The sequence below is a fragment of the Equus asinus genome, chromosome 11 (assembly GCF_041296235.1).
Source record: "Equus asinus isolate D_3611 breed Donkey chromosome 11, EquAss-T2T_v2, whole genome shotgun sequence".
NCBI lineage: Eukaryota > Metazoa > Chordata > Mammalia > Perissodactyla > Equidae > Equus > Equus asinus.
Genome location: NC_091800.1, coordinates 38,395,911 through 38,419,543, shown reverse-complemented (window position 1 = coordinate 38,419,543; position 23,633 = coordinate 38,395,911).

Below are 23,633 nucleotides of genomic sequence, written 5' to 3'. Positions count from 1 at the left end.
GATTTAGTTTTTATTTCTCCCTCTGTCTCTACCACACACATGTACCCGTGACTCCTGACTCACCCTCCTAATACATGTACAGCATAATATTAGTAACTTCATGAGTAAGGACTTATAAGCGTAGACAGTTACATTTGTATGCAACCTGTTTTTACCTCTGAAAGCAGGTAGAATTTTTTGTGTATCCTCAGTTTTCTGAAATTTCAAAATAATGTGCCTTGATAAGGGTATTTTTTTCTCTAGTGTGTGGAGTAATATATGTCCTTTGTAGACTCACGTGCATCAGTTCTGGAAAATGTTCTTATTTAATTCCTTTCTCTCCTTTTACTCTGTTCACTCTCTTTCTGGAACTCTTGATTAGCTAGTCATCTAGATTTTCTTACCTTTATTCTCCTATATTCTATTTCTTCCTTTCTTTTTTTTTACTGTATTCTGGAAGATTTCCTCAACTCTATTTTCCAAACCTTTCATCAAATTCTTTCATTTCAGCTATCTTATTTTTAATTTTCAAGAAATCTATTTCTGCTTTACATTTTAAAATATTATTTCAGTGGCTGGCCTGGCAGTGTAGTGATTAAGTTTGCGCAGTCTGCTTCAGCAACCCGGGGTTCCCCAGCTCGGATCCTGGGTGCAGACCTAGCACTGCTCTTCAAGCCACGCTGAGGCAGCGTCCTACATAGAAGAACGAGAGGGACATACAACTGGGATATACAATTATGTACTGGGGCTTTGGCGAGAAAAAAAGAAAAAGAAGAAAGAAGATTGTCCACAGATGTTAGCTCAGGGCCAATCTTCCTCACCAAAAAGCATACCTTTAAAAAAAATTATTTCATTCTTGCTTCAAGGTGGTATACCTGATATTATCTCCCTCTGAGATCCAGTTTCCTATGGCATGAATACATCTGTTTTCTTTTACTGTGCTCTGTTGTTATTTATTTTGGCCACTGTCTTTTAGGTAAAGGATTCTGCAGCCTATGGCTGGGGTTTGCCCCTTGAGGGCTTCCTTGTGGGTGATTTCGATGTCCTTGTATCTTTTCTGCCAGAAATAAAAGTATGATGTATTTATCCTAATGTGGGAGGTGAGGCAGTGAGGGGAAACACGCTCCTGGTTTCAGCATTCATTGCACTCATCTTTTTTTCGTTCTTAACTCTACCTCATGTGTGCAGTCCAGAGCACTCTATTTTGTGCTTTTTAGAGAAAAAACTTCCAATCTTTTCTGGAGAGTGGTGGTTAGGTGAGGAGAGAGACAATTGTTAGACTCCTTAGAGTTGAGGTGCAGTTATGGACAGGGAATGGATCTAACAGCTTCTGGAACGACTTTTCAAGCAGTACTCTATTTTAAACCCCCTCCTTTCTAAGTATCTGGATCCACCCATTACTGAGGACTTTGGCCATTTGGCAGCAAAAATCGTGTTGGATCTCAGCTTTACCCATGGTCAGCTTTCATTGAGTTTTCTCTGGTCTCCTAAATCTTCCATCTGATTTTCCAAAATGTTTCTCTTTTCTACTCTACCACTCTCCCTGTCCTTGAAGAATTCTTGCTTAAAAAAACCCAAAAATATCCCTTCTTTTTGTTTTCTCCTAAACATAATTAGTGTCCACGTCCTCTATCTCCACCAAGAAGTCAAATGTTTGAACCATGGATGCTTTGTGCCAATTTGCTTCCAGGAACATTGTACTAATTTACATTCTTACTAGTGGTGGATGAGAGCTGTTATTACTTATTTCACAGTACCCTTGCCTGCAGTATTATAAATTTTTCTTAATATTTCCAATTTGATAGGCATAGAAATGGCATAATTTAAAAATAGAACTGTAGAAAACATCTAAACTCTTCACTATAGAGATGGAGATAACAAGTGCTCCATAAATAAGTGAAAGAATGAGAGCGATTGAGGACCAGAGATATGTAGTAATTCCGGGTAAATCACAGATGATCCACAGATTTTGGTATGGCCATAGCTGACTAGACTTCCATTTTATTCCATGCTCTGACAAAGAAGGAATCCATGGATAGAATAAAAGGAAACTCATAAATCCAAATGGGGAAAATTATATCGTAATTTCACTATATTGTAGTATTAGTAATATCTATGATACTGCCACCGAAAGAAGTCATACTGTACATATTTATATGTATTTCAGTTGTAGACCTCCTGAAATGCCTGGTACTTTACTTAGTACTTAAAATTACAGAATGTACAGCATGATGATTGTAGTTAACAATACTGTATTATATATTTAAAAGTTACGAAGAGAGTAAATCTTAAAAATTCTCATCACAAGAAAAAAATTGCAACTATATAAGATGATGGATGGTATCTAATCTTATTGTGGTGATCATTTCACTATATATATATCAAATAAATATGTTATTCATCTTAAACTAGTATAACGTTATATGTCAGTTATATCTCAATAAAACTGAAAAAGTTACAGTAGATATTAATTCACACACTAGATTTTGTTATTTAATGTGTTGACAAAGCAGATATATTGTTACAATTTTTTAAAAAACGTCTCACTAAATATATTTCCATATTATTTGTTTCCATCGTAATCCTATGTATGCTTACTTAATGCATTTAAACACAAAGAAAATTAAGTATCCTCACACAGATATGAGATGTTCTCCCGAGAAGAATAAGCAGTGGGTGAAATTTTAACGAGTGCCCAAATTTCAGACATGTTGTGAAATAAGATTTTTACTCAGATAGTTTGAAAAAATCGCTAAATTTTAAAACATTTAACATCATATCCTTTTCACTTTGTGTTACTGATCTTACATTTTTCTAATTTTTGCTACTTTCTTTGTATTCCAACTACAGTCCCTCCTTCTAAAGCAAGGTATAAAATTAAAGAAGACTTTTGAATGCCTCATTTGTTTTGTACATTTTTCACTAGATGTGATGGGAATATTCTAAGAAAAGAATGGGATAATTTGCCATTCTAATCAGGCCATTGTAGAACTTAATTTGCTGTACTGTAATCACCAGGTTTTTCATTCTCTTTCAATGCAAATGTAAAGTTGAAAGAGGAAACGGTACTGAAGAAAGTAACCAGTAGTCAATTAGAAACATCTGGTGACACAAAGTTTGAGGTGTAGAGTCAAAGTTTGCCTGGAAAAAAAATATACGTCTTCAAATACAGAACTTGACACTGGAATGCAGTTCTACGTGTTTTTGGTAATTAACACCAGTAATTCTTTAAATGATGAGATATAATTAGACATATCAATTGGACCATATCCAGATAAAGATGTTAGAAATTTTACTTTTATTTTAGTATATTTCTTTCTTCCTTCAAAGTTTATTGAGTGTGACAAACACTGGGCTGTTGTGACATACACAATGACAGCAAGATCCATACCCTGAAATCGAAATGCTCAGTTCTGGCATAGGGAATAGATGAGAAGACTGATAAATTTTATATAGTGTGATAATTAAAATAGATACGTATACCAGGTACATTGTGGCCCAACACAGAGATGAATAAAGATTGGTTATATTTGGTAGGAAGGGGAATTACCTTAGTGTTTGCATCCAAAATTATTTGAGATGGTTTACAAGTTGAAAATATTACAAAATAGAACATTTGGGGATAGAAACTAAGCATAGCATCTTAACTCAACCATAGAGGTAGGTACCAGTGTTGATTAACTAATTACCACAATTGTTTTTACTTTTTATGTAGCATAGAATTCAAAAGGAAATCTGTTTACTTAGATTAGCTTTTCCTGAAGAGCATTCCATGGGGTACTTTATTTGAAAGATACTCCTAGAAAAATGAATCTGTGATGAAAATGTTGGGAAATATAGCATAGAGTATCCCTAGCTTTGAGACTATGTATATTAGACTGAACTAAATTCCTACAGTAATGAAAAATTGTGCTAACTTGGCTGTGGATAACATCCATTAGTTAGGAACCAATATTTCATGGAACATATTTTGGGTATTACCGGTTCAATAATTTTTCATTTAATGACACATATAATAAACCCATGTGTTTACATGACCACATCTTCCTGTTTAATAAACAGTTTTGAATGAAATAGTCAGAGTGAAGTTTAAAAAACTTGAAAGAAATAGATACAATAAAAAGTAAACCTCTGAGGAGATAATTTAATATGTCTCTTTTATGGTACAACATTTTCTTTTGTAATATTGGGTACACTGAGTAATTCATTGCCAACTTCAAGATAAAAGTGAAGATGCAATAAATAGAAATTATTTTAAAATACTGAGGAGAATTAGCATTTTGAATGCTAGTAATAGTCTCTGAGAAACGATGAAAGGGAATTTAAATTTAAAAACTGTTGATTAATTCCTGCCTTTTATGATGAAATATGAGACTACTGAGGTACCAACTAAAATTGTTACAATTATAATAATTGTACCATATATGCAATCCATACATTTACTTGTAAATCTCAGAAGTTGACTTCCTAACTTCAGATATTTTTCTGAACCAGAGTAGCAGAGAGACTACTAATCAAGATATTTTATGATTGAACACTTCTGAATAATAAATAGAATTTTGATAAAGATAGAAGAAAACTACTTACCAATATGAACAGCATTTTTTATTACAGAAAAGAAAACTGAGAAGGAAAAATATTCAGCCTTAAAAGTAATAATATCTTCTGAATAATTGCATGTATTTTCTATTTAACAGAGTTCAGATACCAGAAATTTTGATAAAAAGGAAGAAAAGAAGTTTTTTAAAAACTATTGTGAAATTTAAGAAAATATTTATTCAAACTAGATAACAAGTCATCTACAATTTCTAGTTAGATACTAATTTCCTTGCAGATGAGAGACACTAGTCTTTATTGGAAAAAGAGTGATCTTAACTGAAATTGAAGGGAAAACATGGATACAATCAAATAAAATAAAGGTCATCAGAAGAGATGGGAGTTCTTTTGGACTGGAAAAACAATAGCACAATTTATAGCCAAATAGGAGGTTAAAAAGAAATTACAAAGTCCGTTAGAGACTGATAGAACTGAACAAAATGATTGTTTATTGTATGTTATCTGCTTAAGAACTTGTTGCCAGAGAGAGAATAATAGATCAATGATTGCATTTTTAAAGTAAAATGAAAGCTACAATATTTTTTTTTTGTTTGGTCATAACATCCCTGGCTCTAGAAGTAGTTAATAACAAATGAAGAAAAATGAAGATAGACCAAGTATTTGAGTACATGAATAATTATCATTATTCCTAACCTAACATAATAGTTTTCATTTTAGTAAGACTTTCCAATTTTGCTATCAAATTAATTTTAAATTTTCTTAGGAGGAAATTTAAATTTAAAGCATATACTTTACTGAAAGTATTTTTAAGTTATTGGCAAGTGATATAATATGCACCAGGCCTTCAAGATGTTTAACCAATGTTTTGGTCTATGTTGAAATCATTCCAAACTGTGGCCATTTTCTTCCTTTAAATTTGATTGTGTTGCAGGTATTCAATTCTATCTCAAAATGGTGCTTTGTTGGATATTTTCCCAACCTGCTGCGATATTAAGCTAGGCAGGTCATACAAATGACTGCCAACAACTGAAATTGGCATGTATTCTAAATGGTTATGAAGGGGATTGGCTAGCTTGAAATCCACCTGAGGGGCCTAACAATTTTCAAGCCATTAACTCAAGTCTTCCTCCCATGGAGAAAATCAGAAGATGGTCCCTAAGGCCGCAGTAACAATACCAAAATATTGTCCAATTATTTTGCAAAATTAGATTGCATTTCCCCCTATTTTACTTCTATTCCTTGATTGTGTTCCATGGAGTAAAAAAGCATGAAATATCCAAAAAACTATTCTATTTTGAGACATTCTTAAAAATGCCTCTCCAGAAATTCTCCAGGGGTATGTCAACCTGAGACTGCATAATAGTCTCAGACTGGCTTGACTTTTATATTATCATTTTACTGATTTGATCTTCAAGTACCAGTAGCTGAGGCTCTCATTACGCACATAGTTCTTTGGTGATCTGAACTGAATTAACTAATCCATCCACACCTTCATAGAAACAGAGCTTGCATCTATAACTGATCTTCATTTTCTCTATGATTCTCAAGAATTAGATTCCTTAGAAACACCCACCATGATGAGTTATTTCCTCTCTGCTCATATCTTCTTTTTAAATTAATAAATCAGAAATGCAATTTCCAAATTAGAGTAATAATAATAATAATAACAATAACAGTAACATGAGGCTATTGCTATTATACATAGCTCAACCTTTGTAAATATGAATAATTTAGATCAGGTTTACAGATAGTATGTCTACATAGCTTCTTTCAATTAACCATTACAAAGCAGGTGTTATTACATTACGTGAAAAAAATCTCATAAATCAATAGTGTTACCAATTCTACAATTAAATATTTAAATATTTTAGCAGTAAAACACTTGGATATTTATTACATTTATTTACTATTATTTACTGGGTACTCAGTATGGGCCACTATCTGTGCAAGTCATAGAGGATACAAAAGTAAACAAAGCAGGTATCCTTTATAGAGCTTATATTTTAATCAAGGAGATAGAGAAGAAACAAATATATAACTATATTGACATACAGCAAATGAATAATTCATCTAATAATCTGTTCCTAAAGGTTGGCAAATATTGACCTATGGATTGTAAATGACTGTTGTACTTTCTAAGGATCCCTGGTAGGCAACCTCATGTTAAATGTCTACAATTATGGCCAACAAGGTTTTGCTCATGCAAAGATAACTCTGTTTCTCTTGAAGCCCCACTCATCTCTAAAATTTTGTTGTGTAACTGATTGCTGAGAAAGAATAGCAGGAGCATCATTTTATATCACATGGCATTTACTGAAAGCGTTTATATGCTGGAGACTACTCTAAGCACCGACACAATCTGAGGCATGCATGCTCCTTTTAATTCTTTCACAGCAGCCTTCTGAACTTTTATAGGTAAGAATTCAAGATAGAAAGATTGTGTAACTTACCTAAAATTGCACAGTTATTAAGTGAGAATAGGTCTGCATGATTCCAGATACTGTAAGTAGGACATTTAATTCTTTGTCTATTACTATAATTAAGCATCTATTGAGTACATATAAAGGAAAGAGGAAAATCTAATGCTGCCAGGGTTAGAAAAAAATGAAGTAAAATAAATGGTTCTGGGAAAATGCCATTTAAAGTTTAAGGTTTTTTTTAGAAGTAACTGGAAAAAACAAAAATAATGTTAAAAATGGATGTATCTAAATGATAAATTTGGGAAGGAGAGTTACTGGTGAATGCCCAGAAGTTATCAACTCCAGAATTCACAAAGCAGTGGAGGAAAGAAGCAATTTAACTTACTGCAGATTTATGGTTATGAAGCCTCCTTGTGAAAGAACAGAGGACTTGGAATGAAAGGAAAACACAACTACAAAGAAGACGCAACCCACACAAGAGCAGGTGTTAACATTTTCAATAATACAATTTGGGCACTTGTATCATGGGTAATCTTTGTTAAAAATCACATGGGATGTGTCATGGCATTTATTTTCTGCCCGACAGGGGAATCCAATTTCAGTTAAGACTCAATCTGGAATATATTATTATTGCCTCAAAACAGACTGGATGCATCAGCTCTCTTATTACCACAGTGGTAATTGAGCAAAATGCTGGTCAGGCAGAATACAGAGGCAAGTAGCCAGAGAACAAAGAATACATATTAGAAAAGGACAAAAAAGTATCAGCAACAATGAAGTAAAACAGGGCACATTCTCTGGTAATAGGGCGCATGTTTTGAATATATGATTAAGAAATAGTGCTTTCTTGGTAATGAAATTGAGTATATCTTCGAAAACATCTATATACAGGTAACATATAAATCTATGCCTTTAATGGAGTCTATTTTCAGAGCTAAATACTAATGTTTTCATTTGCAGAGCCTCAGGCAATATGACAAGTACTCGGCTAGGTATTAAAAATAAAGAAATAAAACAATTAAAAGCCAAGCCCTAGCCCTCAAACAGTGGAAAAGAGAGGCAATTAAAATATGTTAGCTAGGATATCTGCTTCTGGCCACGATGGAGGAATTGGTATTAAACTAGCTCTTTTGCTAGAACGATAAGGAAGCTGGACAAAATAGGTGAAATAACTATTTTCTTATGTTGAAAAAAAGTCAGTGTAAACCTGTGTCTTGTGAGGAAAAAAAGAAAATGAGGTGAAACATGCAATCCTCTTGTTTGTTTATTTGCTATTGTTTTGTTGTTGTTGTTAACCTGGAGGCATTTACTGCATCCCCGGCACAGAAAGAGCGAGCCCGTTCAGAGCCTTGCAAGGTGGGTAAGCCACAGATTGGGTTCCACAGAAGGAGGAGCCACAGAAAGGGTTCAGGAAAGTGAGACAGCTGAAATTTGAGGGGTAGTGTAATTGAATCTGCATGGGTTCCTTTGAGTCCTGGTTTTAACTCTAAGATATACATAAGTAGAATGATATGCATTGAGGTCAGGCAAAGAATAACTACCAGGAAAGGATGAGCTACTTAGGAACTGTAACCTGAAGAACTCTTAGATCTCACAATATAAGGAGAAGTCATGATATGAACAACCAGTATGCAGAGTCTCTGTTGAATATACGTAGGATTCAGTAGAGATTTCAGAAAGGCCATAAATTAGGTATAGAGCTAAACTAATCCTAGAACAAAAGGTACTTTGTACTTGGCCTCACAAAGCTGGAAAATAAGCCTCAAAAAGAGCAAGCTGATCAAATATATTAAGAGCCTTGCCAAAACAGACCTCAACACTCTTTTTAAAAGAAGTAAACAAAATCCATCTACTCAATGTAAATAATATTTATAATGTCCAGTATACAGTAGAAATTTCTAGGCATGTGAATAGGTAGGAACTTGTATCCCATAACCAGAAAGAAAACTCATTCAATAGAATCAAAATTCATGCATGATAGCAATTATAGAATAAGAAGACACTGTCTTTACAATGGTTACATATATACATATATATGTGTATACATATAAGATTAGTTCATATATATGTATTATCTATGATTCATATTTATGAATCAAATCATCATAGATGATTCATATCATTAATGAATGATATACATATGATATATGTATGCATATTTAAGGATTTGGAGAACATATGAACATAATAAAGATAGGAAGGAAGAATATAAGAAACAGCCAAATGGAAATTCTAGACCTGAAAAATACAAAATATGAAATAAACTTCACTCTGTGGCTGAATAACATAGTAGATACTACAGAAAACATTATTGGGCCGGCCCCATGTCTGAATGGTTATGTCCACATGCTGTGCTTCAGCAGCCCAGGGTTTTGCTGGTTTGGATCCTGAGTGAGGACATGGCACTGCTCATCAGGCCATGCTGAGGCAGTGTCCCACAAAGCATAACCAGAAGGACCTACAACTAGAATATATAACTAAGTACTGGGGGCCTTTGGGGAGAAGAAGAAAAAAAAGATTGGCAACAGATGTTAGCTCAGGTGTCAATCTTAAAAAAAAAAATATATCAAATCACTGAATTTGAAGAAAGAGTAACAGAAACTATCCCAATTGAACTAAAGACAACAAAACATGCTAAAAGAAAAAAACTCAGAATCTCAGTGGTGTGTAGGACAATATCACGGGTTTAGTGAGAACAAGTGAGAAAGGGCAGAAAAATTATTTAAAGTAATAATGGACAAAAATTCTCCAGATTTGGTTGAAATCTTAAAAAGACATATTTAAGGAACTCATTCAAGATATACACAAAGAAAATAATACCAAGATGTATTATAACAAAACTTCTGAAAAATGATGACAAAGAGAAATAGTATAAAACAATCAGAAGGGGGAAGAGGTATAAAATCTACACGCATTACATAAAAAGAACAACTATAAGAATTACATGTACTTTTCATTAGAATCAGTGCAAGGCACAGGAAAATGGAATGGCATCCTTAAAGTGTTAAAGCTCTATCAAACTAGAATTCTACATCTTACTAAATATCCTTCAACAGCGAAGGCAAAATAAACAGTCTTTTTGGACAATTCCTGAGAGAATCTATTGACAGCATAACTGTACTCCAAATATATGTTAAAGATATTTCTTTAGGCAGAAAGAAAACATTTGGAAATGGAAACTAAGACTGACCAAAGAAAGAATAGTCCAGAAATATAAAGGTAGAGGTAAACGTAAAGGAATTTTTCTCATTTTTAAAATTTATTCTAAAGTATTTGACAATTTAAAGAAAAATATAATAATGGTATTTTCAATATATTGAAAAAAATGTATGACAGTAACAACATAAAGGACAGACTGAGGGGAAATGGAAGCATGCTCTTCTCTGGTATAGACATTATACAGGAAGTAGACTAATATTTGAAGTTAGCATGTGATAATTTAAAGTTATATGTTGTAAATTCTAGAGAAATTACTAAACTGACAAAAGAAAAAAGTGAATTAACGAGTCAATAGAAGAGATAAAATGAAATACTAAAAGATTCTTGTATAATAAAATAGGGCAGGAAAAAGACAATAAGAAACAAAGAACAGTTGGGGTTGAAATAAAACAATTAGCATGACGGTATATCAAAACCCAATCATATCATTGATTATAAGGGGTCTAATATTCCAAATAAAAGGGAGAGATTATCAGATTAGATTAAAAAAACATGATGATGTATATTCTGTCTACTAGCAACCAACAATAAAAACGACATACAAGTTAAACAATGGAAAAAGGTATACCACGTAAAGACTAATAAGAAACAAGGAGTGGCTATATCAATATCAGGTAAAGTAAGCATTCTCCAAAACCTAGCAAAAAAAGAAATACTTTAAGTAAAAACAGAGTGTTTAATATGTAAATATCTTCCAAATAATGCATTAGTAGCACCTCCATGTACATTCAACAGCCAACAAGTTTGCCACTCCTAAAATAGCCACATATAGAAATTTTGAACCATCACTGCTTTAGTAATATTTTTGCAGTTCTTAAATTAATATAAGGCTTTCACTGCTCACTTTTGCCTCCCTTTCCAGCCCTGTCCTTCTTTATTTTCCTCACAGGCACCCCAGCTACAGCTATGCCGAATAACTTGCAGTTAGCCAAAAGCAAGTACAACATATTTAATCAAACATCTCAGTATTTTTGTACTAATTTTCTGGAATGTATATTGCCATTCCTACACATGGATATTTCTTACAAATCCGTAAGTAGTGAGCTCCAAAATTACCTGTTTCAGGAGGCTTTCCGTTACACCTTCAGCTTGGGCAGGTTCCCCTTCCATGAGCTTCTAAAATGACCTCTCTGTTAGTAGATGTTATCTACTCCTGCCTTGTTTCTGAACAATATTTGCGGGACTGTAAGAAAAGAGTTCCCTGAGAAAGGGAGTCTTAGTTTTTGTCTCCATTGTTTTAGTATCAAACTCAATGATAAGTACAGATAGATGACGATGTCACAAATTGTACTGAAGCTAGGATATTTGATTCCAACATTTTGATTTGAGCACAGGTACACTATTTTGCAGGTTAGAAAACAAACTATTAAAATTGGAGCTTTGTTACAGTTACCAAGTAATGCATACAGCAGATATCTTGACTCCATTCCACACTCCTTCATCCTACCTAAAGACAATCTTGACCTCCCTGAGGCTTCAGCAATTTCCAGTTCGCTCTCAGCTAGAAATTTAACAAGGTGGGGGAAGATGAAGCATTTTCATATTCCAAGAATAGAGAAACTTACTTTTTAAATTAATTTTGATACGTATCCACTTTTACCATGTGAGAGCTGGTTTCATTGAAAGTAAAATGAGAAATTTAAAAATAAAAATTATTGTAAGCCAAATAATTTAGTTATCGAGTTCATTTTCTCCATTTTATTGATAATACTGAATTTCCTAAGTAGCAAATTCATTCAATAATTATTTATTGAGAGCTCAATGTGCTGGATTTTGAAAATTTAGCAGTAAACATAGATAAGGAGAAAAGACAGAGACTAAATAAATTATTACACAAAATTAATAAATTATATTTGTAATATGTGTTAACAACAAAACATGCTGGATGCTACTCGCAATTTCCTTAGAATTACATTGTTTTGATTAACAAGAAAACAAAGGGAAAGGCAAAAAGCTTGACACTAGCCAGCAGAAATCTTTGAAATCTGATGTTAGATCTTGTGCTGTCTTATGCTTATCAGCTCCAGGTCATGTCCTTAATTTCCTTTGAAAAGGAAATCTCTTTTTCATTCGATGGTTGCTCAGTTATAATAAACTGCTAGCAGTTTTTAATTTGATACTTTACCTACTCATTACATTTATAGCTCTGCAGAAGGTTTGACTTCCCAGGAGTGTTTTTCTCCAGAATATGAATATTTCAACACGGTTCCTTTAATTTTTAGGATCACTTAAGCTCCGTGAAATGGATTTCTCTGTTCAAGAAAAATATCCAAAGAAAAACTTTATAAAATTTACTACTACTTAGATAAGCTTATAGCAACAACTCATAGGAGGGATGACAGTCAGAGAAGTTTAAAAACTTCTATCTTATCCTCAGTAGGGAGGGGATTGGGTGAATAACTAAAGGGATGATCATAAAGATAGATTTGACTGTGACTAATTTTCTTGTTGTCAAGAAGGGTGGCTCTTTTCATAGTTATCACATGTCATTCATGGAAGTCCTTTCCGGATCTATCCCTGGCCATGAAAAATGGCTGCAGACAAATTCCACAATTTCTTATAGAGTGAGTCATGGAAAAGAACTTATTGGGTAAAATGAACAGTTACTTAGAGCCAAAGGCAGCAAAAAAAAAAAAGAAGAAGAAGATATGATCCACTTGAATGTCCCATTATCTTATGAGAGGTGTTAGTCTGGGGTTCTGTTGGAATCTTAATGTAGATCTGTATTCCCTAATGTAAATCCTTCTTGTGATCTCACTTTTTATAGGCAATCTGTGGGAGAGTGGCCTTCTAAATAGGGAATGGATAGGCTGCTGCTCCGGTCCCAGCTTCCTCTAGTCAACAATAAATGATCTCCTGAGGTCATTTTTGGAGAATCCTCCTTATTTCACTACTCTTAGATATGTAATAAAAACTGATTTATCTTGAACTTACCTAACAGCAACCATTTTGAAAAAAAGTCGGGAATTTTCAAAATGAGTTAGCCGTGGCAAAGAGAATAAACTGCATCCAGGATAAAGACATCCCTTGATGAAGCAGAATAAATCTTTAAAACTACTATTGACATAAAAAAATAAAGAATTTCATCCGGAAATTCACAGTATTAGTCAGTTTAATTACCAGAATATGTTGCACAAATTTGTGGCTTGCATGTGAAGGCATGACGTAAGTGTGCTCAGCCATTTAAAATCTGCCTTAAGTGGACAAATAAAATATGCTATGTAGTTTTTGAATACTAATACTTAGTATTATTTTTCTAGTAAATATTTGGAGTTTATTTTAACAGATATTTTACTGAAGAGAAAACATCGTTATATTTTCTTAAGCTTTTCTGCCTTATACCACATTAGTGACTAACACAGTTAACTGTCATTTCTCTTTATCCTTAACATACTTAGTTCAGAGTTAAGCCAGGTAAAGAGCAGTGATTCTAGGTCTCCCGGGAATGTTCACATAACCCAGTATCTTCAGTAGAATACGTTTGCCCTTTTCTTTCCATCAAATTTTAAGTGCCTCTGAGGGCTCAGAAGTTATGGGGAATGAGTATGTCTCATTTTCCCCCTGGCGTCTATTGCCCACATGGTGACATAATCTTTCAAACGTAAAACTCTTTATTATTAGCGACACCTTCTTAAACTCCTAAATATTTCTTTGGCAATAAAAAATACGTCGCTTAATAACCTTGTGAATTTACTTGCTTATTTTTATCACAAAAAGAAATTACACGAGTAATTTGAGCTCTGCTTAACTCAGTGATTATCTGTCTTTTACGAAGTGTGATGACAACATGATTATTTAGAAAATTCTTGAGAATTTTAAATGTTAAGTTGGGACTGTTTTTTCTTTGCTTATCTAACAAACTCCAAATATCACAATTTTTGGTGCACTCTGATGCTAACATAGGTTTCAGGTTTAAACAGTAAATAAAGTGCCTCAACAGCCAATTGAAGCAGGTATCATTAACCCTGATTACCACCGGTTAAATCAAAGTAGAGTCAAACTAATTGTCTGCACTGATTTATGTAGCTTTTCACTGCCAGAGGCAGGGCTGAAATCCCATCCATGTCTGATTCTTGGTGAGTGACGATGGTTTTATTCAAGTAGCTCACAGACATTATAAGTGTGTGCGACATATGTGACCCCTTGTACCTATGGTAATAAGGTGCCAATATTCTCCATTCAGCAAAGAAGCAGCTTGATTCAACTAGGCTAGGCAAAATGCCATGGCAACAGCTGGCTTCTCATTCTAGCAATGATTTTATAATCCTGCTGGAAGGCCATCAGCTGGAGGCTTTTCCCCTTTCTTTGTTCAAGCTCTTTTCTATCACGGCAAGTGAATGTTAGATGCTCTTCAGAATGTGATAAGGAGAGAGAAGGCAGCGTATAAATACATGTAGTACTATTCTCCCATTAGCAGTAGAGAGGGAAAGCAAAATGGAATGGCAGAGCCAACCTGTAGCAAATAATAAAAGGATTCTGATGAAAAGGATAAATGTCAAGAGGCTCTGGTATTAAGTGAAAAAAAGTTTTATAAGAGGTGAAAATTAAATTTAACAAAGACAGTACTGAAAAAATGGTGCTTGGACACTCAGAAAAGGAAGCAAATAATGACTAGAGGGGAGAATAAATGGAAAAAAATCAGTAGGAAAAAGAGACAAAAGGAATAATCCTTATTCAATTCTCTTTTAGTAAAGCTATTAAAAACTAAATTAACGCAGCCTTTGAAAACCAATATAAATTAAAGGAGAAGTTTATAAAAACTTTTATTTGGAAGCTAGCTAGAAAATTGTAAATTATTTTAAACATAAGGTAGCAGAAACTTGACCTAGTTGTATTTTGTAATACTTGCTATCACAAATTATGCAGCAATTAAAACATGTCTCATTGTCACAATAGATAAATCAACGATGTAGTTTATTGTTCTAAAATGTATATGTTAGCATTAAAGTGTGATTTGTTATAGTAAATATCAAAACATTTCAAAAGCTTTTATATCTAGGGTGTGAATGACCTATTTTTCAAAATTGTGAGATCATCTGCCAGTTGTATTCAAAGTTTCATTATTTAAATGGCTAGTAAAGTATGGAAAGAACAGCATCCATAGACTTTCCAAGTTTTTTTGATAGTTACTCTAGTATTTACTCATGTAGGACCCTAGAGACCTTCTAGTCTTAGTCTTTCAATTAAAGATGAGTAAACAAAAACTCTCACAATCAGAACTGTATTATTATTATTATCATTATTATTATCATTTTAGTGTGTGTGCTTGTTTACACCAATGTAATTTAATGTCCTTTAAGCTAAGATCCACGATTTTCATCTCTTCTGTCTACATGATCTTGCACGGGGTCTTATGCCTAGTAAACACTGAATAAACGCAATTGAATTTGGAAAAATAAGGTGTTTGTCTATGGTGACAAGATTTTACTTTCTAAGGATATATTAATTATTTAGACCAATGACCGTGATATTTCACATAGAATCCTATCAATTTTGCTGTCATAAGACAACAAATGGTATTGTTTGTGTCAGGGACTTTTGAAAACTCACAATTTTCTCTAAATCGAGTCTTCATCATCATGAGAAGACAATGCTAATGTTTCCATTAGAGTTTTGTTTAATCCTGAAAAGTAAATTATACCTTGATGGACGTCTTAGGTGATCATGCGGTCCAGATTGTTTCCTATGACTGTGACAGTGACATCAGTTCCTCTGCCCCGAGTGAGGGAGCTATCTTTTAGGACAACTTATCAAGCTCTTTCCTAGAATGACAACTGGTTCAGCAACAGCTAATTTGTGATCACTGTTATGGTTCACATGAGCTCCACCTAGAAAGCAGGGGTCTCTGTTCTCCACTCCAGTTATGGGAGAAACAGTGTTCGCGTCATATGACGATTTATGTCATGATTTCCTTGCCATTTGCTGAAAGTATCACATCTCTTACAGATTTTTACATCAGATAATTACTATTAAAATCGACACTATTACTGAATAAAAAAGGAACAAACAGTAAACAAATAAGGAGAAAGGGGGAAAAAGTGTGTGCATGAAAAAATGAGCTAAAAAAAAGAAAAAATATCCACACTGCTATTCTTTTTATAAGTTGAAAGTTCTTTTACTTGGACATTATTCTTAAGGGAAAATAGATCAGAGGTTATTTTAAAAATATACTCCTTACAGTCTGTCTTTTCTTGCCCAATCAAATTCATACAGTTTTGCTGGGTTCTTTTCAGTAACCAAGGGCACTCCATTTTCCAGTTTATCATCCTAGAAGTACCTGACTGTTGGGAAGAAACTCCTACATATTACTTTTCTCCAGTTTGCTCTTGATAGTGGGTGAAAGATGATTTACAACTTTTTATCTTTCTAAATTTTCCATCCGCTTTCCAACCTCAATTCCTTTCTTAAATTTCAATCTTTCTGATGTATTTGCCAAGACAAAATTCTAGGTCTTTTTTGAGCATTACTTCTTGATCCAGTCTCACTAGTTCCTGCTTGCATGAGTTTGCTAGAGTTTTAATAAACTTCTAATTTTTACTAAAAGAAGTCCTTGCAAATAAAACACGCCAGAACTATTGCTTTGGTTCTTCTTTATAACATAAACTTCGTGTGTATGTGTGAGTGCGTCGCAATACCTAGCATGAACTAGATGAAATATATGTATGTATATATATATTTGACTACAGTCATGCAATAAGTGAAATCTGTACCCTGATAAAGCAGGTTTATGTGGCTCTTTCATCAGCACAATTTAGTTTCTCCTCTTTCTGAAATGCTTCAGTTCATATAACTGGCTATTTTATCTACCATACTCTGAATTCCATAACATTTCCAAATTAACATATTTCAATTTTACCCTAGAATACATCCCAAAACACGTGGTAAAAGAGTATTTGAATACATTCATACCTATATTGCCATCCATGTTTTGCCACACAAAATGTCTGTTTAATTTTAGCTGCTATTAAATGCATTATTCCTTTATTCACTCATTCAACAATATTTATTGAGCACCTTCCACACACAAACACTTTTGTGGGGTGCTGTTAAGGCTTCCACAACAAATGACATTATTGTTATAGCCCTTTATTGAGTTTTATATTGTACTCAGCTTCCCCTTCTGCTATATTTAGTGCTGCTGTATATTGAGATCTGATTGAAAACCTGTGATGGTTGCTATACAATACTAATTTCATAGATGTGTGTCTTTGGCATCCACAAATGTGCAGAAAGAAAAATAATGACAAGGAAAATAGTGGCATGAAAAAAATTTAAAAAACACTGACAAAAGTTCACCTGTTAGATTTATGAAAATGAATATGCCAAGGTATATTCATAGGCAGTCTGGAGAAAATGACAACAAAATACATTTTCAAAGTAAGTGAAATTGGAGATAATTATTACCATCTCTATTTCTGTGGGTAGAGAAAGAAAAGTCATAATCTCACAAAATTAATTTAGATGATACCTGAGTGATTCTCAGAGCCCTATAATCTTCATTTACCATAGACATGATACAGCTTCCTGCCTAGTCATTGCCAAGAGTTTCCTCTAGATTCTTCCAGTCTTTGTTTTGAAAATCTTATAGAATGAAGAAGTAATTTAATTCAGAGTACGGTAACATTATCTAAAGAGGAAAAAAAAGTGTTTCTCCTGGTTCATTTTATTGAATTCAATGAAATTTAATTTAAAACAGCCTTCTATATATCCATGACTTTTATTTGCTGTTAAAATTAGCTTTGAGACTGCCACATTCATTTTTACAAATAATTTAAAAAGAATCGAAGACCTTATCAATGCTCATATTTATGTACATATATTAGAATAAAATCCACATTTATATAGATATCAGTGATAGATTGGCTAACTAAAACTCCATTAGCATGTAACTATTTAGTCCAGGAGACAAAGGAACCTGTGATTTCATGCCTTGGAAAACAAATATGTGAGACAAGTAGAAAAGTTCCGATACAAAAATCTAAGAGACTGAATTTGGAAATTGGTGGTTAGGAAAACAATAAGAAAATTGATGTTTCTTATGTCCAGGTGATAAGTATTCACAATTTCTACCAATTAATACAAAGTCAAGTGCAATCAATACACTGATATCATTGTGTAGGCAGATTGACTAAACTTAGAATATAAATGATTTAGAAAACGAATGATTTTTCATAGCATGCTTCTCAAAATGAAAAATAAGATAGAAAAACAAGGGCGTAATTTCTTTCCTTTCTCCATCCTGTGGTCAATCTGCCAATTTTTAACCTCCTTTCTTTTATTGGCCTGAATTATGTTTGACTGGCTCATTGCCTGTTTTGTGAGGTAATTTCTCAATATACATTCTGAGGTCTCCTTGACTTATTCTTTGAGAGTAATTTTGTGACTTAGGGTTGTTATCTGTACTACCTGCATAGAAACCTTGTGTTGCTGGTAGCCCTTGTGACATCTCAATGATACACTGTCAATTTTCCTTCCTTGCTTCTATTCTCTCTCTTTCTTTTTCTCTCTTTCATTTTTTTCCCCCTCTCTTTCTCTTTCCTTTTGGATGCAGTTAGAATATACAATATCATGCTCCTGTTACTGGTTTGATAGAATTGCCCCAGGTGTTAACTTTAACATGTTGACCTCCAAAGGTAGCTAATAACAATTTTGAGCACAGGTTTACTATTTTTCTCACTGACAATTAGCACAATCAGAAACTGCTGTATCCTGGTCTTTATAGGCTATAAACTTTATACACTATCCTTACTCTACTCACAGCATAGGAAAAGCCCAAAAGTCACCTTGAAATTCAGTTTATTACCATAATCATTATAGATACCCATATAGCATCACCTGTAAAATTTATTATTAATGATATACATAATGAAGGAATTTCAGAGAAAAATTTCAGAGATATAATCTTTTCGTTTAATAAGTGAAGAATCTGAGGCTCAGAGGTTACAAATGCTCACAATTGGAGAGTTTGTAGATCATAAATAGAACTCAGTTCACCATTTTTTCAACTCTGTGGTCTTTCATCACAAATAAATCTACTGATATATTTATATTTTGTTTGGCAACAATCATTAGCAGTAATAGTCTGCAATATTTGATTGCACAGTAGTTAACATGGAGTCATCAATTATTTCGTTTGAATGGAATAATAAAAATCTTTCCATGTATCATATTATCTTACTGTTACATAATTTTGTGGAATAGGTGTTATTAATTGAATTTTACATATTGGGAAACTAAGGCTCAGTGTGTAAATGAATTATCAAGAAGTCCCCAACTGCTAAATGGGGAATTCTAATTCTGACTCTGAATATTTCTGCTTTTCCTGTGTTATCACATACATTTCACTTTTGATCAGAATTTGACAATATATCATTTATGTTTGTCATAATGTGAAATAAAATGACATTAAATTGGGTTTCATACTTCAAACTTCAAATTTTATAGTAGCTTGTTGAATACGTGGAAGCTAATCTGGGGTGGGAATATGTGTAATTTCATACAGAGGAATTTTTTATATAATATTCTTCAGCATTGAAATCAGTTTTTCTATTCTTCTTAGCGTTATCATCACAGAAAGGCATAAAAGCAGTTATTAAGACACCACTCAGAAGAAATAATGGAAATTAAGGAGACAATGAGATCTATTATGATTTATTTATTGAAGTCACATTTTGCCAAAGATGAATAATTTTAGATGAAGATATAATCAATTGGAACTGAGTTCTAGACGTCAATGTTCAATATTAAGATGAGAAATAACATATTAATCACTCACACATTTGTTGCTTAGCCCCATAGTAAGCAATTTATGGCATAGGTTAAAGGGGAGAAATGACTCAAATCTCAATTGTAATCTACCATAAACACATGGACATTGAACAAATATAACATTCTGTCCTTTTCATCCTTTCTTTAGTAGGCTGTACTCACTGAAGTTATTAGTTTTAGTGGTAATTATTTTTAATGTATTATCTAAATTCTCTTTTCAAGTTGTCTTTGTGACTAATGGAGTTTTACAAAAACACATGCACACACACAGAGAACTGATCAAATAAACGATTTTCCATTATAAATTGAAAATGTGATGTTTCCGTTAAAAAGAATGAGTAAACCCATAAAATGAATAATAGAATGAAAAAGCATATTATTCAAAACAATCAGGCAATGCAGATGAATATGAGAGCATACCACAGGTGTTAAAATGGAAAGGCAGAGGATATGCCTACATTCTTTATGTGTGACCACTCAAGGTCTCTGAATGATACTTAGGAGACTGATCATAGCATCTGCCTTTTGGGGAGGAGGATGGGGCTGTGGGGACCTGGAATTGGCCACCCCAAGATATGTCTCTTTGGCATCAGGATTATTTGAGGCTGATAGCTTTTGATAAACTGGGACAGGGAAGGAGGCTCTGAGGAATGGAACTCGCCCTTTGTTAGGACACGTTTACATTTGTAAGGTAAATCTCTATCTGTAAAAGGTGCCTCCCTCTCTGTACCAGGAAGAAGAAAGGAGATGACCTTCTCTCCAAAAACTCTTAATCAATACCGAAAGCAAGGACTTAAATCTGCATTTTATTGTGCTAGTCTGGTAACCTCCTGTAACTTCCCTCCCCCTCCCAACGTTGGCATCTCCTTAAAGATTAAGCATCTTTCTTTAGGCTGGGAACGGATTGTGGCGCTCATCTGTAACCGCCCCCCCCCCCCCCCCCCGCCCCCAGCCCAAGGCAACACACCTGCCACCCCGCGGCGTTCACTGGGACAGCAGACCTATCTGTCGTTTCCATCGAGTTCTGTGCTGACAGAGTGGCCTCGTGACTATTGTAAAAGGGACATTTCAATCACATGTGAAACACCCCGTTTGGGGGTATGTAACAACTATGTGCACCCCACTTCTGTGGTGCCCTTTCTTCCTTCGGGAAGAAAGGCCCCGGGTCATGGTTCCTCATAAAGCTTTGTTTAATTTTCTCTTGCTATTCTGTCTCATGTGAATTTAATTTGTTCTCCGGCCAGACAAATCCCCATTTGGGAAGAGGAAATGTCTTCCTCCCCTACAGGGCCAAAGCGTCAAGAAGGAGACTGGTTTTTCTTTACACTGCCTTAGTACTATTTGAATTTTTTATAACCACATACATATGTTATGTTAAGAAAATAACACACAGGGCAGGCCCAGTGGCCTAGCGGTTAAGTTCAGCGCATGCTGCTTCAGTGGTCCAGGTTTGATTCCCCAGCCCAGGCCTACACCGCTCAGTTAGTGACCATGCTGTGCTGGCAGCCCACATACTAAAAAATAGAGGACGATTGACATGGATTTTAGCTCAAGGCGAATCTTTCTCAGTAAATAAATAAATAAATGAGTAAATATCATGCAGATGGTCAGTGCCTGTGATCCTTATAAAATCTTCTCTAGCATGTCTTTGTTCTGGGCCATATCAAGCTTTAGCAGAGTTTTCAAGTGTTTTCTGCTATTATAAGTCAGTTGAAAAGCTATAAGGGTAAATCATAACAAAATTTTTTAAAAAATCATAAAATTTAAATTTTTGTAATATTTTTGCTTGAACAAGCCTTATAATTGGGCAGCCACTTCCACATACAATGTTATTATAGTAGTATAAATACAATTTTAAAAACATAGTTTCTAAGAAGTATTTTAATTTTGCCAAAATTCCTTGTCCGTGCTTGATTTTTTTCCATTCAATTTCAAGTCAGATTTCTCTTAGGAGTCAATGTAGGAATTTGGATGCTTGCTCCTATTTTGGACATCCATCAGAAGGAAAGGGGTTTATGGAAGAAAGAAGGAAAATGTAATAAGGAGTTTGAAAACTAAATTGTTTTATTTTAACAATGTTTTCCTTATCTTAATTACTTATTACTATTGGATTCTTAAGGAACTGTGATATGTTCTAAGAGGTAAACAAAAAACATACATTTCAATTATTTATTTATTGAAGAACAAAGCCAGGTAATGCTGAGTTCTAATGCACACAATCTTTCTTGTTACAAGCACTCTCCCCTGTGCTGTTTCCTAGGGAAAGAATTCTCTAGTGCTGATAAAGCATTAACTGAATTTGGGATTACTTCTGAGAGAATCGCCTGATCTCTGTTTCTGTGTCAGGTTTGCTCTCATTAGCCGTTTAAGTAGTTATGTGAGTTTCCTAGCGCTCTTGTAATACATTACCACAAACTTAGTGACCTAAACAACACAAATGTATTTTCTTATAGTTCTGGGGATGGGAAGTCTAAAATCAGTCATGCCAGGCTAAAGTCAAGGCTTCAACAGGGCTGGTTCCTTTTGGAGGCTCTGGAGGGAGAATCCTTTCCCTTGCCTTTTTCAGCTTCTACAAGTCACCTGCATTTCTTGTTCCCTTTCTCCCCTCACTTCAGCCTCTTGCTTCTGCCCTCACATCTAATACTTTCTCTGACTCCCCCTGAATCTCTCTTGTAAGAACTCTTGAGATTACATTGGGCGCCCTAGAAGAATCCAGAATAATCTTCCTAATCTCAAAATCATTAATTTAGTCACATCTACAAAGTCCTTTTGGCTATATAAAGTAACACTCAGAGGTTGCAGGGATGGAGAAAGAGGACTTTTTGAGGTGCCATTGGTCAGCCTACCACAGTAGCCTATGAACAAGAGTCTCGGAAAATGTCTCAACATGGATACTTCATTTCTCTTCTTCATGGATAGGAGACATGACAAAATTCATCCTCAAAATTAATTTTTAAATGGAAGTTAATTCTGCTATTAGCTAACTATGCAATTCTGGCTTTCATCCTACCACTTTATGGGACTTAATATCTTGAGAAGGCTGTAACAAATAATAAACTGCCTTATCACCTTCTTAAGCCATAACCACCATTTTTACGGTAATTTAAAATCTCATAATCTATTCCTTTGTAAAACCTCATAATCTATTCTAAACTCAAATAGATTCAGTTTACAACAAGGCTCAAGTTTAATGCTTCCTGTAGCCACCAATTATACTAAATAAACAACCTTGAAACACTGCAGGCATGTGGTCTTCTGAGCCCGGGATGTATCCAAGTAACGTTCCATCATGAGCGAGAACTAGTTATCACCCGTTCTATATTATCAGAAAGTTCAGAATTAGGAGGAAGAGCTCAAATTTATTATCTTCCAAACATAAAGTAGATTTTTCTGTAGTGTGAGCTCTTATCTTTCCAAATGTTGCGATATATTAAAAAGCAATAACAATTTCCCACCTGGCAATAAAACTGAAGGATGATTAAACAACTGTCATTTTAATCTATGGGTTAGTTCAAAGACTTCAGTGAAATAGGAGAGACTTTTTCATACGTGTTTCTTATAGATACACATTTGGCTGCTGATTTGGGGCTAATTTGAAAGTATGCCTTTCTTTTAATAAATAAGGTTTTTCACATGTATGCTTTCTGTTGAAACAAATATATTGTAAATTTTTCATCTTTTTAAAGATTC